Here is a 10,787-nt window from a genome sequence, read left to right as displayed (position 1 = left end):
TTATGTATTTGTCTTCTTTTCATTGATTATTAGAGATGTATTATTGTGCTTCACCCTTCTATAAAACCTTCCACTAGTCCATAGCACTTGTTACCAAATCCTCATAATCCACATAATTATTTTGATGTTTATAATTACCTTTTCCAATCACAGAGCACACTCACTCACATCAGATAAATATGGATATGCGAGGGAAAACCAATAGAAAATCCAGGCAGTCAAGGAAAGATTGCATGCTTCCTAATACAGACTAAATATTTTATGTGTGTGTGAGTGCAAAGTTACATGTATGTATAAATATGTAAAAAAAATTATACACCTCCATAACCACTAAACGCATAAATCAAAATAGACAGAAGTACAAATTGGTTATATTTACTATTCGCTATGCTTGAATCCACATATTTGAAGCTATGTGGCAGCAGCACTAACAGCTGCACCAGCATGCTGCCCTTCTGATGTTTGCTCATCAGAAATATTAATCTCCAAAAAGATATTGCACATGGCTGTTGATCATTTTTATTATGATTTCCACATCTCTGAAGTAGCCCTTACATCGTTTTGGATTCAATGCACACCACTAAGTATACAAAGTTAATGCACCTCCCAGTGTCAAATTCAGGCTCATCTCACAACCATTGTACATACAAAGTCTTCCTACATGTTACACTGCTGCAGGCAACAAATTACAATATGTTGCCAAATCACAAAGCAAATGAATGTGATAGAAAACTGTAAAGTGCAAATAGGGTTTAAGAAGAGATTTTTAAGATACATGATGGGGGATATTCAAGCACATTTCATTTTGATCACTGTCCAGTTGATAAATTGACTTAGCTATTGCTAACACAGCCAAGTACTGTGTATTTTCAAGTTCATTTAATTTCTTGATTTCTGGAGAAATTCATTCTGTTAGCATAGGTATATAATGCAAAATGCTGAAATATTTTGCAAACCAAAATACATTCTAACATTGCTTTTGGTGCATATCACTAGGATCATTAAACTAAGTAACAATAATTAAAGAGAGACACATTGGGCTGTGGTCCACCTCTAGGTTCCAGCACCCTGGGCTTTAATCACATGGCAGGATTCTATCAAGGCAGGGTTTGCATGTGCTCCCTTGTGTCTGTGTGACTTTTACCCCCAAATTTCCAAAAAGGCAAAATGGGGCTATTGATGTGTGCATTAGTGGGTTCTGCAATGGACTGGCATTTGGTCAAGGGCTGTCACTTGCCAGTACTATTGGGATAGGCTTCATCCCTCCCACGACCCTGAATTGGATTAGGCAGATATAAGAACATCTGGGGCGGCATGGTGGCGCAGTGGTAGTGCTGCTGCCTTGCAGGTAGGAGACCCAGGTTTGCTTCCCGGGTCCTCCCTGTGTGGAGTTTGCATTTTCTCCCCATGTCTGTGTGGGTTTCCTCCCAAAGACATGCCAGTTAGGTGGATTGGCGATTCTAAATTCACCGCGGTGGGTTGGCTTCGTGCCCTGGGATTGGCTCCAGCAGACCCCTGTGTTCGGATTGAGTGGGTTGGAAAATGGATGGATAAGAACAACTGACTGACATCTAGTTAAAGTTATTTTGGTGACTTAAACATGTCTAGGGTGAATTTTAATTGGCTAAAATAACACAAACAAATCAAGTGGCTTTATTGTCCTACCATTCATGCACAGTACTGCAGCATACAGAGGCATGAAATAACGTTTACCAAGACCGAGGTGCAACCATATACATAAATACAGAACAAGTAAAGAACAATACTATACATACATAAATAGATAGCAAAAATTTGAAATAGACAGTAAGTATTAAATAAAAAATAATAACAACAAATAATAATGAAAACAACAATAGGTTGTAACAAATATACTGCAAATAAATAAACTACCAGAAGCAGATCTGAGGGCAGGAGGGCAGCACAGAGTTCAGTATCCAGACAGCCAACGGATAGAAGCTGTCGTAGAACCTGGCAGAACTGGTCTGGATTTAACAGTACCTTCTGCCAGATGGAAATGGGAGAAAGAGACCAGGGGCCTCATGTATAAGTGGTGCATATGCACAAAAATGTTGCATATGCCCGTTTCCATGTTCACGAAGAATTAGAAGAGAGCTCATATTTAGAGATCATACTGATTTCTTTTCCCAAGATGATGACTGGCTTCTAAGTCGATTTAAATTTCCATGAGTTATCCTCTTTTAGATGTGTGCTGAACTGGGGCCAACTTTGAGGAATTGTGCTCAACCTTCTCTTTGCAAGTTCTGTCCACCCTTGGGTTTTTAGCTACAGGAGCTTTTCAAAATAACCTAGCTAACCGATCAGGTATTTCTCAGTCATCACTGAGTCACGCCATGCCATCTGTATGGGATGGTATTGTCAAGCAGATACAGTATATAAGATTTCCTTACACTGTGGTTGAATGGGAACACATGACAGTGCAATTGGCATAACATCCAGTTTTCAGTGCCTTCAGAGAATGAAGTTGCTTATGTAAATAGAAAGCTTTTACACTCTATTAAAGTGCAAATTATTTGTATTGCAATAATGTGCCTCATTAATGTTGTGGCAAGATATATAAGTGTCTCGCAAATAATTGCAGCAGGTAGCTGATCAAACGGTGTGAGCTCCTGAATTCCAGAATTACCTCCTCCAGTGGTGTTATCACTCAGCCGCGACTTGCTTCTTCATGTTGAATTTGAAATCTGAGCACTTCTTTTTTATTTTGGGCACTGTGTGACTGTCTAAACTTGAACTTTTAAGTGTCTCCACCACGCTGTGTCACTCCTATTAATTTTGTTTTGTTGTTTATACCACTGCTTAAGCCACCAAATAGTAAGTTTTTTTCCTTGCCTCCACTTCACTAAGTAAGAAATCCATTTCGCATTCGCTGAAACACTTCTTTTTTACATGTGCTTTTGCCATTGTCTTTTAACAAAACACCAAACAGAAGTGGCTATTTATATTAATTTGCATATTTAAGTATGTGAAATTCCAAGTTTGGGCTGAAGGCTCGTGCATGTGTCTTAAAGTTCATGTTCATTGGGATTTATAAAGGGGGAGTTCATAGAGCTTTGCTTACGCAGTTTTATGCATCTGCATTTTTTGGGGCATACACACATTTCTAACTTTTTCCATACATCATGTTTTAGTGTGAATCTATGCAAGGCATTATGTATGAGGCCCCAGAAGGGGGGTGGGAGCAGTCCTTCATAATTTGTGTTGATATAGCCAAATAATTGGAAGCTGTATAAAGTTTGTTTTTGTTTTTGTTTTTTGCCCAAGTAGACTGCAGTAGAGCAATGACACATTAGACACAAAGTGCCTTTTGTTAAAATTCCCAAATATTTCTCCAGAGTAAAGGTGCTGCAAATGGAAAATCTTCTGTATGGCAAGAATTTTAAGTAGCTCAGCACTGCCCCTACTGGCAAGCTTTGACCTTTTCGACGATTTTATTTTTTTAATAATTATGAATACTACAAAGACAGAAAAATGGACACCCGTGGCTTTAACAGGTGTTTTGTATAATTAAAAAGGAGTACATGTACAGCTATCATTAAGATGTATCTCCAGGTCTATGGTGTGTCCAGATTGCAATCCAATATCACCTTATCCGAGCAAAATTCAAATCACTTTTAATATTGCCAAAGGTTAGCCAATAATGATTAGATTTTCAAAGATGAATGTAAATGACAGATACATAGAGGCCACATGAATAACAAGTGGGCATGTTTACCAAAATGTATATCCAGTTATCAAATTGTTTACCATGTGAGTATGAGCAAGTCAGGAAAACCTGTCTACACTCCAAATGATACACATGAACAATACTTAGTCCTTTGGGACATTTATTATGTGAGCAGTGTCTACTTTTTGGTTCTTTTTTGCATTGAGAATTCAAGCAAAATGACACCTTTTAGTGTCTAACTATAGCCAGTAAAAGGTGTCATTTTGCTTGACTTCTCATTGCATCCATAAGGGTTAGCACAACACCATGATTCATATTTGGTAAAGATTCTATATTTACGTTTGAAATTATTTACCATGTGAGTACCAGCAAGTCAGGAAAGTCAGTCTGCGCTCTAAGTGACACACGTGAACAATACATAGTTCATTGGGATATTTATTACACAAGCAGTTTCTACGTTTTGATTCTTTTCTGAGCAATGATACCACAGGTATTTTTAAGTTTCAATTTAAGCTTATAGCAATTAAAACAGGGCTCGTCCGGGATTTGAACCCGGGACCTCTCGCACCCTAAGCGAGAATCATACCCCTAGACCAACGAGCCATTAATGGGAATTTAAGCACGCGTAACTGCTCATGTTGACTTTTTTCCGTTTTTCTGTTTTTTTGCAACGTGTACAGTAGACGCGCCTGATTCCTATCTCCGAGTCTATAGCGCCACCTACTGTAACTTCGTAATGTCTTAAAAAGTTTGTAATTGGAATTCTGATATGTTGTAGTAGGATGTACTGTATGTAGTAAGTAGTATAAAAAAGTGTACATTGAACTAAACGAAATTTGAAGCTGTAAATAGAAAATCTGCAAGAATGATAGTTTAACATGTCTCTAGTTGTTTTATTTTGCTGTATCGCACACAAAACAACAGTCCCGAATTCCTAGAATTCTGTTTTTTGCGACATATAATACCTAGGATTATTTTCAAAACATGAATGTTGCAATAATATATACTAAAGATTATGTCAATAACATAAATATTATTCTGCAGCCTTTCAGTATGAACTTCAATTTCAATTTCATATAGTTGACTGTCATCTGATTTAAAAAAAGATTGTGAAGAAATTGTGCACCAGTTTTTAAAGCTTTGTGGTTGTTGTTTTCTTCAATATTACATTTTTATATACAGTAATATTAAAACTACTCCATTACAAGTACACCTCTGTTTTTTAATCATTTAATTATCATATACGGCAGTCCAAAGCAGCTCCTCTATAACGTTTTAATGTTTTGCGCAATCAGCTTTTATCCAAAGTAAAATGTAATGGCTACTTCCAAATATTTCTACTTTCTTCCTGGAACATTCATCTAGATGGTTATTGGATGTATGGACAAATTGCAAAAGATAGTTGCAGGCCATCAGACCCCTAAAAAGGGATCTTTTACAATTTGAGCTTGTCAAGGATGATGAAGAAAGCAATGAACTGAAAAGGGAGCTATGTAAAATAATAACGTACTTGTAGTGGGCTCAACAAAACATCTAGGACAATTTAATAATGCCTTATATAAAAGGGAATAGCAAAATGAAATACACCCTAAAGGAAAGAAAAGAAAAAACAATGTAAGACAATTTGAAATAATTATTCTTAAGGAAGGAAGATTTTAAATAGAAGTTAATAAGAGCTATTTTTGCTGCTTGCTATTGAAGGAGGGAATTCATGGAGTGATGGGAGGAGAAGGGATATACGGTCTTTGGAGAAAGAGACTTTAACGACAGTCAAATCACATGATGATCAGCAAACCACACAAGAGACTAAATATACAGTACATTCTAGAGTGACAATGATTTTTAAGAAGGACTAAGAACACTAGAAAGTCAAAAAATAAAATAAATTCTGTAATTGTTAAGGAGAATTGAATTAGATCAAAACCTACAGCTACAATTCTATGGCAAAAACAGTCACATGTGTAATCTTTTGACTGTTATGTTATGTTATTTATGCCTTCATATGTGTATTAAATATTTTTTTACTTGTACAGAAGCAAACATTCACACACACAATCACAGCCCTGCCTAACTTTTATGCTCTGTAAAAGTGTTTGGACACACTATTGGCCTTACATACAATCTTAATGGGAAAATTTTGCCCAGTAAATTAATACTGATTATTATTTAGACCATAAGAAGTCTTATTAACAAATTGAATTAAAGTGCCTTTAAAAATTGGATATGAAGGAAAATGATTGCTTTGAAGAAGGAATTAAAAATGGGCTCGTCCGGGATTTGAACCCGGGACCTCTCGCACCCTAAGCGAGAATCATACCCCTAGACCAACGAGCCACCTATAACTTCCCTTTCTGTGTATTTTAGTTGTCTCTTAGTAGTTTGTCTATTCCTACATATACAGTATGTTATTTTTTCTATATAGTTTAAAAGTAGACCTATGCACATTACTCTGATTATTCTAAGTGAAAACATTCATTTTCTAAAACGTTTCCCACATCTTTCTTTTAAAGACTCTGTGGTCCCTGTCTGGTATTATAAAATTTTAGCAACGTGTACAGAATGGGGGGTAGGGTTTGGGGGGAAGTGCCTACAATTTCCTTGCCTGTGGCTCCCTCTACTGCTACGTTTAAGAATTGACAATTCCGTAAGTCTCGTTTATTTTTATAGCCGGCGGTTTGCCCTACATTTCTTTTTGACATTTTTTTGTCTTTTTTATTTAAATATGCAGCAAACGTCTGCAGTGACCTTATATAAAACTGTCAATAAAACTCAATACGCGAGTCGTACTCTACTAGAATCCTTTGAACTGTTTTTGGAGCACTTCATCATTTCTCACCGCGCTCGGTCCTGGTGGTCGGTGCCTTCTCTCCTGGAAGCAGTGAGCGTGCTGAGGAGATAACACTTTCACATCGTCGTATAATTTGCATTTGACAATCTTGTTACCACGAGCCTGGAGAAGTTGTTGTGTACAATGTATTTAAAGTTCTTACAAAATACCTCCTGAAGTTGCCATTTTCATTTCTGTCAGGCACTCTGTGCCTTGCGAACTCCGCTGTGTAAACCAGGTCTGACTGTAATGTTTAATAGTTTTCTACAGAGCCACACTTTCCCGACTAACAATTCCAACAAGCGCAAAGTCACATAAACATTTCTACTTATCTATCCATCCGTAACCTATTGCAGCTCTGCAGCAAGGACACTTTCTAGAAGCATTTGCGGCAAAGAAGGAGCCGGTGTTCTGACGATTTGTCCTACTTTGTCGAAGTATCCTACCGTAGTTTATTGTACGTCGTAACATTAAACTTATAACGGTATACCATGTCATCATTTAACATGTTGTATTTAGAAGTCGTCTATCAAATGTATGGAAATGTTAATATTTCTCTATTTATTATATATGCATCATTTAATGCCCGAAAGAGACACAGCCTGATGCAAAGATTTCACAAGACAGTCGATGCTCCTGCATGGATACAATGGCCTGTACAAGATTAAACACATGCATGTCACACATGCAAAATATACAACTTATAAAATATTGACAATAAATGCCTATGCAGTAAACTGTAATAAATGCATTAATGTAGTAAGGCTAAGTTGCGTAATTTTGGTCTGCGCATGCGTAGTATGAGTGAGTAGATCATTTCGATGGGTAGGATGGGCACTTGCCGAAGAGTGTCTGCCCACACCGTTTGACAGACATCTAGGGGCAGTTGGGACAAAAGAGCAAACTCAATGTCCGTGATGTCAATTAACTGATTTGGAAAAATCGACAAACATTTCAGTCTAAGGTAGATTTAAGTTTACAGACTTGAATATACGCTGCATAAAACCGGTATTTCATTTTTTATGAAAAAAAAAACAAAAAATCTTGAAGTAAGGTATTGATGGAAACCAGACACGTCACACGTATTGCTGAAGTGTTGAAATAGCAAGCAAAAGAAATTGTAAAGGTTTTAGTATCTCATGCGACTAAACCTCTTGTAGTCACTACTGTTTGATACCAGTTGTCTCAGAGCCAATAAGCCTCCTGACCTGCAGAACGGTCCGATCAAGTTGTCGGCATACAGGAAGTGGGTCACATCTCGAGATATTGTAATCCAAGGAATCTCGGAGGTGATCTATGGAGTCAGGGATGAAGACAGCCCAAGGCAGCGCATGCACACCAGAACGCATCTTTACGATTTTTCTGACCACAGCAACTGTGTGTTGTATGTAGCCTACTTTACGTTAAGGATTTTTGTTTTGTCCAGATATTAGGAACCTTTTCAAAGCCCAGAGAACCAATTTCATATGCCACCAGCCTTTAATGAAATGGCTCTTTGTGTCAAGATCTTCAAAAAATCACACAACCCAGCAAAGTACCATTAAAGAACGTTCCTTTTTAAGAGTACGATGTCTGAATCATGTTTCAAACCGAGAGCTCCTGTGAGACAGGAGTGCTAACCAATATGCGCACAGTAACTTTGCCAAATTACCATACACAGATCTTATTAATGCTGCTTCATGACATGATAAATTAGCATAAACTGTGCCCTGCAGTGGGCTGGCGCCCTGCCCGGGGATTTGTTCCTGCCTTGCGCCCTGTGTTGGCTTGGATTGGCTCCAACAGACCTCCATGATTCTGTGTTAGGGTATAGCGGGTTAGATAATGGATGGACGATGAAGAATGCGACGTTATTTTTTTCCACCTATGTTCCAGACACATGCATTTTAATTTAAGTGATGACACTAATAAGTTAGCCCGGTTTGAAGACAGTGCGGTAAGCCTTGACTGGCACCCAGTTAAGGGACGGTCCCTGCCTTTTGGCCGGTATTCCTGAGATAGACTTCAGGGACCTTCAACACAAAGAGAAGAACCCCTTGGACCCTGAGCTTGATAAGCTGTTCAGAAAAAAAAATCGATGAGCGATTGGATTGTCTTGTGTCACATACCATTGAATTTTGACCGGTTTTTCTTCTACTAGACGTTAGCAGCGTTTAGTTTAAGATTATCAGACGCTGCTTGGAATCTTTTACTTCTGTGTCTATTACTGTCCTTGGCTGGCTTGCCGCTTATCGGTCTGGTTGGGGTCAGTTGATTGCAGCAAATCATACTGAGTCAACAATTGTCATTTTCCATTCTGGTAATAACTTTCCATTTTAAGTCTGTTTCTTATGTGATATTTTTTTTTTCCAGTTCGTATTCTTCGCCTCTAAATTACTATACAATACATCATTTTATGTATAGACCTTGATTAATCGCCATGCGTCACGGGTATGCAAAGTTTGGAGCTCATATGATTATTTTTATTTTTCACTTCAGTAGTGTTATCCTTAAATTCGGGTGGCAGATTCGTATTAAAGGGGATGATATTAACATATATTTGACAATAGATAAGGCCTATATTCTGCCTTTTCCTTACTTTTATATTGTTTTACTGAAATCCACTTCTGCTCGAGTTTATTGTTTCTAAACTAATACTCAATGGTCTAAAAATACGAATCCTTGATCAGGAAATTCTTTAAATTTAGGAATTCAAATTCATTTTAGGTCGGATTTGCTTAATTTTGCCGTTCTATTTGATTCAAAACTCGATCTGTTTTAACGTTCAAATAAAATCCACATGTAAGTCTATAATCATGTCGTAACATTTGTTAATTTTAGTGGCTGCAAAACGCCTACTCGTTATTTAATCTCATTTGGTTAGTTATAACGCATTACATATTGGTCTTTTTAAGTGATTCATTCATTCATTTTTTTCAGGTTGCGCAGAAGGCTGCCGGTCTTCTCTCTTGTGATCCAAAATCTTCGAAGTGCGCGGTATATGCTTTGGCCTAAAGAATTTCTTTTTTTGATGAATTTTTAGTATATAAAGTACTACATGTTTGTTACATGACCTTTGTATTTATCGGACTTGATTAATCGCTGTGTGGCAACAAGCACTCTCTCTCCTCTTGACGGGACGCTAATCTCTTCATCCACTTTGAGTCAGACACTGCACTGCAGGCGATGTGTCATTGGGTTCGACTTCATTTTACAGCTGCAAATTAAAAAAAATACATTTATTAGCGCATTTGTGTAAAAGAAAAAAAGAACTCGTATGGGAATAGGGTGTAGATCAGGTAAGCTGATGTCTTCTTTATGTGAACGAAACAAAGTTCTATATATTAATACGCTCTTGTTTAGCATTGTGCCAAAGAGTGCCAACATGATGAATGTGTGTCAGACATGCAAGGAAGAATTTTACTGTTCGGCGCTGTACCTGTGGCAATACTAGTACAACTACTCTTTGCTCTTTAACCACTCAACCACTTTTTTACACATGTATAAAATGGTTGGATGCCTTTACAATAGTCATATTGCTCCTAAACTTTGGAGTTCACTCGTGAATAGTACCAGACAATTATTATTTGTAGATGTGTTTTTAATTAAAAACCCAATGCTTTTCTAATTGAGAAAGCTTTTAAAACTGTTTAGCTATTTTATTTATTTATTTTTGTGGGGGTGAAGGTGGTAATGAAATTTACATGTTTGCTTGTTTAATGTAACATATTTTGTAAAGTGTCAATTATTGTTTTTTATTTCTTTTTTTTTTTTTTTTGTATTCTGTGTGCGGGGCAGCACGGTGGCGCAGTGGTAGCGCTGCTGCCTCACAGTTAGGAGACCCGGGTTCACTTTCAAGTTTACATGTTCTCCTCGTATCTGCGTGGGTTTCCTCCCACAGTCCAAAGATATGCAGGTTAGGTGGATTAGTGTGTGCTTGGTGTGTGTGTGTGTGTCCTGCGGTGGGTTGGCACCCTGCCCAGGATTGGTGACTGCCTTGCGCCCTGTGTTGGCTGGGATTGGCTCAAGCAGACCCCCGTTACCCTGTTTTCGGATTCAGCGGGTTGCAAAATGGATGGATGGATATTCTGTGTGGTCAAACCAGCATAAAAAGAAATTGGATGCTACAGAAATTAGGATGTTGAGATGTACAGTGAAACAACGAAGCCTGAATATATCAGGAATGCTATAATGACAAGTAGATGTAAATGTGTGGAAGTTTGTAAGAAAATACGGGATAGAAGGTTAAAGATGTATGGGCATATAAATAATACCAGGAGAAGAACCACGGAC

The 10,787-nt window shown here is 37.7% G+C and overlaps 2 non-coding genes across 2 annotated transcripts; both read right to left on the bottom strand.

Annotated features, from left to right (window-relative positions):
• Positions 1 to 4,219: 4,219 nt before the first annotated feature.
• trnap-agg lies at positions 4,220 to 4,291 on the bottom strand. Its single transcript has one exon. It is a non-coding gene; the product is annotated as a tRNA-Pro (tRNA).
• A 1,659-nt stretch (positions 4,292 to 5,950) lies between these two features.
• On the bottom strand, positions 5,951 to 6,022 carry trnap-agg. Its single transcript has one exon. It is a non-coding gene; the product is annotated as a tRNA-Pro (tRNA).
• Between the last annotated feature and the right edge of the window lie 4,765 nt (positions 6,023 to 10,787).

Source organism: Polypterus senegalus, chromosome 1 (assembly GCF_016835505.1).
Source record: "Polypterus senegalus isolate Bchr_013 chromosome 1, ASM1683550v1, whole genome shotgun sequence".
NCBI lineage: Eukaryota > Metazoa > Chordata > Cladistia > Polypteriformes > Polypteridae > Polypterus > Polypterus senegalus.
The sequence above is the reverse complement of the archived record's forward strand: the minus strand, read 5'-3'. Positions and strand labels throughout refer to the sequence as shown.